At 43.8% G+C, this 6,007-nt stretch overlaps 1 non-coding gene across 1 annotated transcript; it reads right to left on the minus strand.

Moving 5' to 3' along the window:
* Positions 1 to 128: 128 nt before the first annotated feature.
* Trnal-aag (transfer RNA leucine (anticodon AAG)) lies at positions 129 to 210 on the minus strand. The gene has a single exon. It is a non-coding gene; the product is annotated as a tRNA-Leu (tRNA).
* Positions 211 to 6,007: the final 5,797 nt, after the last annotated feature.

A 6,007-nucleotide genomic window follows, 5' to 3' on the forward strand; every position in this document is an offset into this window, starting at 1 on the left:
CCGCCCCCTCGGCGAGCTACCCGTGGTGCAGAGAACGCAAACCAACTGCAGGGGTCGCCGCTGCGGCCGCAAAAAGGAACCGCGGGCGAAGGCAAGGGGAAAAGAAAAGAAGCACCAAAAACTGATCCTGGCAGCGGTGGGATTCGAACCCACGCCCCCGAAGAGACTGGAGCCTTAATCCAGCGCCTTAGACCGCTCGGCCACGCTACCCAGCTGTCAACGTGGCTTTCTAAGAAGCTACTTAAGGCTCTTGGTTACCCATGTATACTTTTTCCTTCCAATTTTTCTGGGGTTGTATTTGTGTTTTATCTACTCGTGATAGAAATTGTCGTAAATAATATCGTTAAAACGCCAACCATTAAAATAAAATTATTCAGATCCAAGCTTGTTTCCAAATAAGTGTTCTGAGTCAGATGGCTAACGCGTCCAGTTAAGCTGCTCCGTCACCCACATGCCCGGAATTAGGTGTCTCGGGAGACTAATCCTGGCAGTAACTCTCACCCGAGCTCTAAGAGCCAAACCATGACCCCAGGTCTGCACAGTTCTTGCTGAAAAATCACATGTTTAAATTTTTAGTACACAAACAATATTAAAAATTTGCAGATAAAATAAAATCTTTGTAACAGTCAAAATAATATTCTTTAACCTTTGACTCGCTCTAAGTTTCCTCGTAACCACCATTATTGGCTGATTATACATTTTTTCAGATCTTTTGCTGTCAATTTCTATGGATGTTTATCTCCATGAAAAATAGTTTTGTTCATATTGTGTATGGGTTGGTATATAAATATTTGTTAACATACTAATGTATAGAAATATATAGCTGGTTAGTTTTTTTCGCCAGGCTTTTTATTTTTATTTTTTGTTTTGTTTTTACCAGACTTTGTTTTTAAGTATCTGTGCATGTTGATGTACACACACAGACTTTACATTTATTTTATTAATTTGTGTATGGGGGGCGGCATGTTGTGGAGGTCAGAAGACAACTAGCTGAAGTATATTCTCTCTTTCACCATGTGGGGGCAACTTAGATTGTTAGCCTTGGAGGCAACTGTCCTTACCCACTGAAACATCTCACTAGCCCCAGATATTTCAAAAGACTGAAAAAGGCACAGTGAAAAAAAAAAAAAAAAAAAAAAAACAGTCACCCATCTTCCCTTCCCACCACCTAGAATTAAAGTCATTTCTGCATATACATTTGTATGTATATATACCTGTATTTGTTGTTTTGAGTTACTGCTCCTCCTGCCTAGGCTGGCTTTGAACTTGTTATCTAGCAAAAGATGCGTTTAAACTTCTGATTCTCCTGGTCCCACCTCCCAAGTACTGGGAATACAGGCCTGCTGCACCTGGTTAATGGCTGTTAGTACGGCGTTTTGCTTCCAATTATTTTCTCATGTACATAATTTTTATTAAAAATTAAAACAAGTAAGGCCTGCAAGATGGCTTAGCAGGTAGAGGTGCTTGCTACTAAGTCTGAGAATCTGAGTTCAGTTCCTGGGACCTACAAAGTAGAAGAGAGTCAATCCCACAAATCGTTCCCTAACACGCATACCCACACAATATATATATATATAATTTAATATACTTTTTTTTTTCTCAGTAGGTTTTCTCTATTTAGTTCTTGCTGTTCTGGAACTCACTCTGTAGACCAGGCTGGACTCGAACTCAGAGATCTGCCTGCCTCTGCCTCCTGAGTGTAAAACTGTATCTTAAAATATGGGCTGGGCAAAAAGGTACACATCTGTGTCCCCAGCTCTCAGGAAGCCAGCCTGGTCTACATGGTAACAGAGTGTGTTTCAGGACAGCCTGGACTACATAAGGATACTCTGTCTCAAAACAAAAATGAACAAAATATTAAAAATATACTAGACTATGAGAAGTAAAAAACACTGCATTTTAAAAGTCCTCTCACAGTCAGGTGGTGGTGGCACACCCCTTTAATACCAGCACTTGGGGGCAGAGGCAGGTAGATCTCTGTGAGTTCAAGGCCAGCCTTGTCTACAAATCAGCTTCCAGGACAGCCAGATCTGTTACACTGGGTGTCCTCTCATAAACATGTTTCCAGCTTATAACTAACATGAACTTGATATGTGTCCTTTCAATAACCTCTCAAACTTTTACATATGTAAATACATGAGCAATATACAGAGTGCTTTTCTGTCTTCTCACAGGATACCAGCGCCATGCCTTTTTCACTCCATTACTGTTTTTGAGATCTCTTATGCTAACTCATTCCATACTATAAATAAACAATATTTGTTTCTAAATTTACTGGGCAGTATTGTGGGAAATATCCCTATACATGGCTTCTAGTCTATGCATGGACATTCCTCCATGTTTTCTACCAGAATTGAAATTGCTGAATCATATGTTCATTTTCTTTTCTTGGCTGGAGGCAGGTGAAGGGGTTGAGATAGGGTCTCTCTAAGTAACTCTGGTTGTCCTGAAACTCACTCTGTAGACCAGATTGTTCTCGAACTCACAGATCTGCCTGCCTCTGTCTCTTAAATGCTGGGATTACAGGCATGCACCATCACACACGGCTGGTTATTAATTCTTATTGAGTCAATTTTGGTATGTTGGAGTTTGGGGGAAAAAAAAAAAACATTCATTCACTTGGTTTTTCACATTTGTTACTGTGAAATCTGAAATCTCTCTCATATCCACTGTGTCTTTCCCCAGCAGTAACTCAGCTCAATGCAAGGAACCCAGACAGTACTCGGCCCTACTTACTGAGGTAATCCTGCAGTGACTCTGCTCAGCTTTCTAGACGACCCTACTTACTGAGGTAATCCTGCAGTGACTCTGCTCAGCTTTCTAGACATGCCCCTAGAAAGCCACACAGACCTCATTTGGGCTTGGCACAATTCTGACATTTGGGCATTTCATAGTTTTCTTTCCCTAAATCCTCTTTAGTCTCCTGGGGGTTTGTTTTGTTTTTCTTTCCATCCTTCCACCTTTAACAGCTATACAAAGATTTCATGGTTCTGGGAGAGTTTGTTGCTTTTAAAAATAAAGCAGCCATCTATTGAGGAAGTGGGGCAGGCATGGCAGAAGTCCAGGGCTGAGTGGAGACTAGTCCTGAGATCAACAGATGCCTTCAGCTGCTCAGGATATTTCATTGCCAGGAAGGACTGTTTGTGAACTGTATACCTGGCTTTTGGAATGGAAATGTGTCCCTAGTGTAGGATACCTGTGGACCTCATGCCTTATATATCTTTCTGCTTCCTGCGATCACTTACTGGGATTAAAGGCATGTGTGGACTTCGTGGACCTCATGCCTTATATATCTTTCTGCTTCCTGCGATCACTTACTGGGATTAAAGGCATGTGTCCTTCCCAAGCAAAGACATGAGATCTCAAGTGCTAGGATTAAAGGCGTGTGCCACCAGGCCTGCTCTTCTAGGCATTAGTAAGACCCCAGAAGTGGTCGTTGGTGGCACCTTTGTGTAACACAAATCTTAAATGGTCTTATTAATAAAAAACCCAGGGCCAGATACTGGGCTGAAAGCTGAAAGATCAGAGAAACAGAACAAGCCACAGCCAACCTCACCTCACCAACTCAACTGATCCTGTTTCCACAATTCTTCAGTCTGAAAGCCTCAGGGTCCTCACCGGAAGGGATCTCAGTTGAACTGCCTAAAAACCTTTAGTTCGTGGACCTCATGCCTTATATATCTTTCTGCTTCCTGCGATCACTTACTGGGATTAAAGGCATGTGTCCTTCCCAAGCAAAGACATGAGATCTCAAGTGCTAGGATTAAAGGCGTGTGCCACCATGCCTGGCTCTGTTCCCAGTGTGGCCTTGAACTCACAGAGATCCAGATGGATCTCAGATGGATCTCTGTCTCTGAGTGATAGGATTAAAGACATGTGTGCCACAACTGTCTGGTCTCTATGTCTAATCTAGTGGCTGTTCTTTTCTCTGACCCCCAGATAAGTTTATTAGGGTTCACAATATATCAACAACACTTTTGTGCTAAATATCTTTCAAACCCCACCCCATCCCCCGGCTTCCAGTCCCTCAACTGGCTAATGTGGCCCTGGTAGACCTAAGATTCAGGATTCAGGTTGCACAAACTGTATTTTCCCATGAGACTCTGAATTAAGACATCAGTAATTCTGAGTTGAGCTGGGATTAGTCTCTGAAACTAGAAAGGAGATTTGGGGATGGCTATCGTCTGTGACAGGATTGCAGGGATCAAGAAAGCCAGCACACAGGAAAAGAGAGCACCGGATGTAGTGGCCCACACCTTTAATCCCCGGATTTAATCAGGAGGAAGAGGCCGGCTTATCTCTGTGAGTTCCAGGACAGCCAGGGCTATGCAAAGAAAAAGTGTCTTGAAAAACAATAAATAAGCCGGGCGGTGGTGGCACACACCTTTAATCCCACCACTGGGGAGGCAGAGCCAGGTGGATCTCTGTGAGTTCGAGGCCAGCCTCGTCTACAGAGCAAGTTCAGGGACAGGCTCCAAAGCTACAGAGAAACTCAGTCTCGAAAAAACAAAAACAAACAAACAAACAAATAAAAACCCCCAAAAACCAATAAGTTAATTAATTAAAGTAGATTTAAAAAGAGAAAGAGTGAAGAGCAGCACCGTATAGAAATCCTGATGGTTTTCCTGCTCCTCTCCCCTAGTCCTCTTGGAGACATACCTCTATCAACAGGACTTCCCTCTTCTGCAGTTAGTGATACCCAGTAGCTGTCAATTACACCCAATAACCCATCCCTTGGTTAGCAGGGGTTCAAATGAAGCTGGAAATATTTCTGCCAGGGCTGGCTCCACCAACACACACTGAGCAAGAATTAACAAAGACGTGGGCTGGTGCTCCTGAAATCAGAGAGGGGTGTTTTCTCACAGTCCTGCAGCCCATTACACAGACTCTTTTGACAAACACAAAACCAACAGGCAGGAACAGCGGAATTTCACATCAGAACCTTGGACCCGTACGGTGTGGACAGAGTTACAATGACCTTTAATAAAACATTCTTTCCAAGCTCCTCTAACAACGACTAATCATGTGCTTGTCCTACATGTCTCTACCAAGCCAGAGGTGAGAAGAGTGGTTGCCCAGCTTGGGCAGGGTGCTTTGCATGGGAGGGAGCTGCAATACTTACTCTTCTTAGTGCTGTGACAGAATACCTGGTGTAAGCAGCTTGGAGATTTATTTTGGTTCACAGTTTGAGGGTACAGTCCATCAAGGCTGGAAAGGACTGGTAGCAGGAGTGTGAGCCATCCACACGCAAGAGGCAGAGAGTGAATGCTGACATTCAACTTACTTTCTCCTTGATATTCAACCCAGGAACCCAGTCCAATGGGATGGGGCTGTCTGCTGTTAGGGTGGATCTTCCCACCTTAATTAACCAATTGTTACAAGAACACATCGAACTGTAATTCCACCAAAGCTCGCACTAGGATTCAGTGAGTTTATTGGGCATACTCACAAAGCGAGGTCAGGGACTGCTCAGAAGAGCTTTGGCGACTCTGAGGCTGCCATGGCAGAAAGTCTTCACCCCAAAGGGATGATGGCTTCCCCACAGCTGCCTCCTCTGCTAACCTCCTCCAGTCTGAAAACTCTAGCACCTCCCCGGACCCCAAGACCACCTGCAATTAGAACTGAATTGCATACATATCGCTGGGATGAGAGGCTGGAATCTCATGTGAGGGTTCAAGACTTTCCCTGCCTTCTCCTCTTCTGGGGGAACTGACATCAGTCAATAGGCCCGCTCGGAAGCAAGCACAGCTGTTCTGATGACGATGACCACTCAGAAGACCGAGTTCTACAATACCAGTCTAGAAACTCGCTCACAGAGGTCAGTCCACTCGGTGATTCTAGATCATGTCAAGTTGACAATCAGTATCAACCAACCATTGAAGGGCCCAACGAGGTTTTGTTATTTGCAGATATCTTCTGTACCGTGGTCTGGGTTGATATCTACATGTGCAAACATGCATCAAGCTATATATCATGCAAATTCCTCTGTGAAGGTGTAAAAACATGA

Source organism: Peromyscus eremicus, chromosome 1, assembly GCF_949786415.1.
Source record: "Peromyscus eremicus chromosome 1, PerEre_H2_v1, whole genome shotgun sequence".
Taxonomy (NCBI): Eukaryota; Metazoa; Chordata; class Mammalia; order Rodentia; family Cricetidae; genus Peromyscus; species Peromyscus eremicus.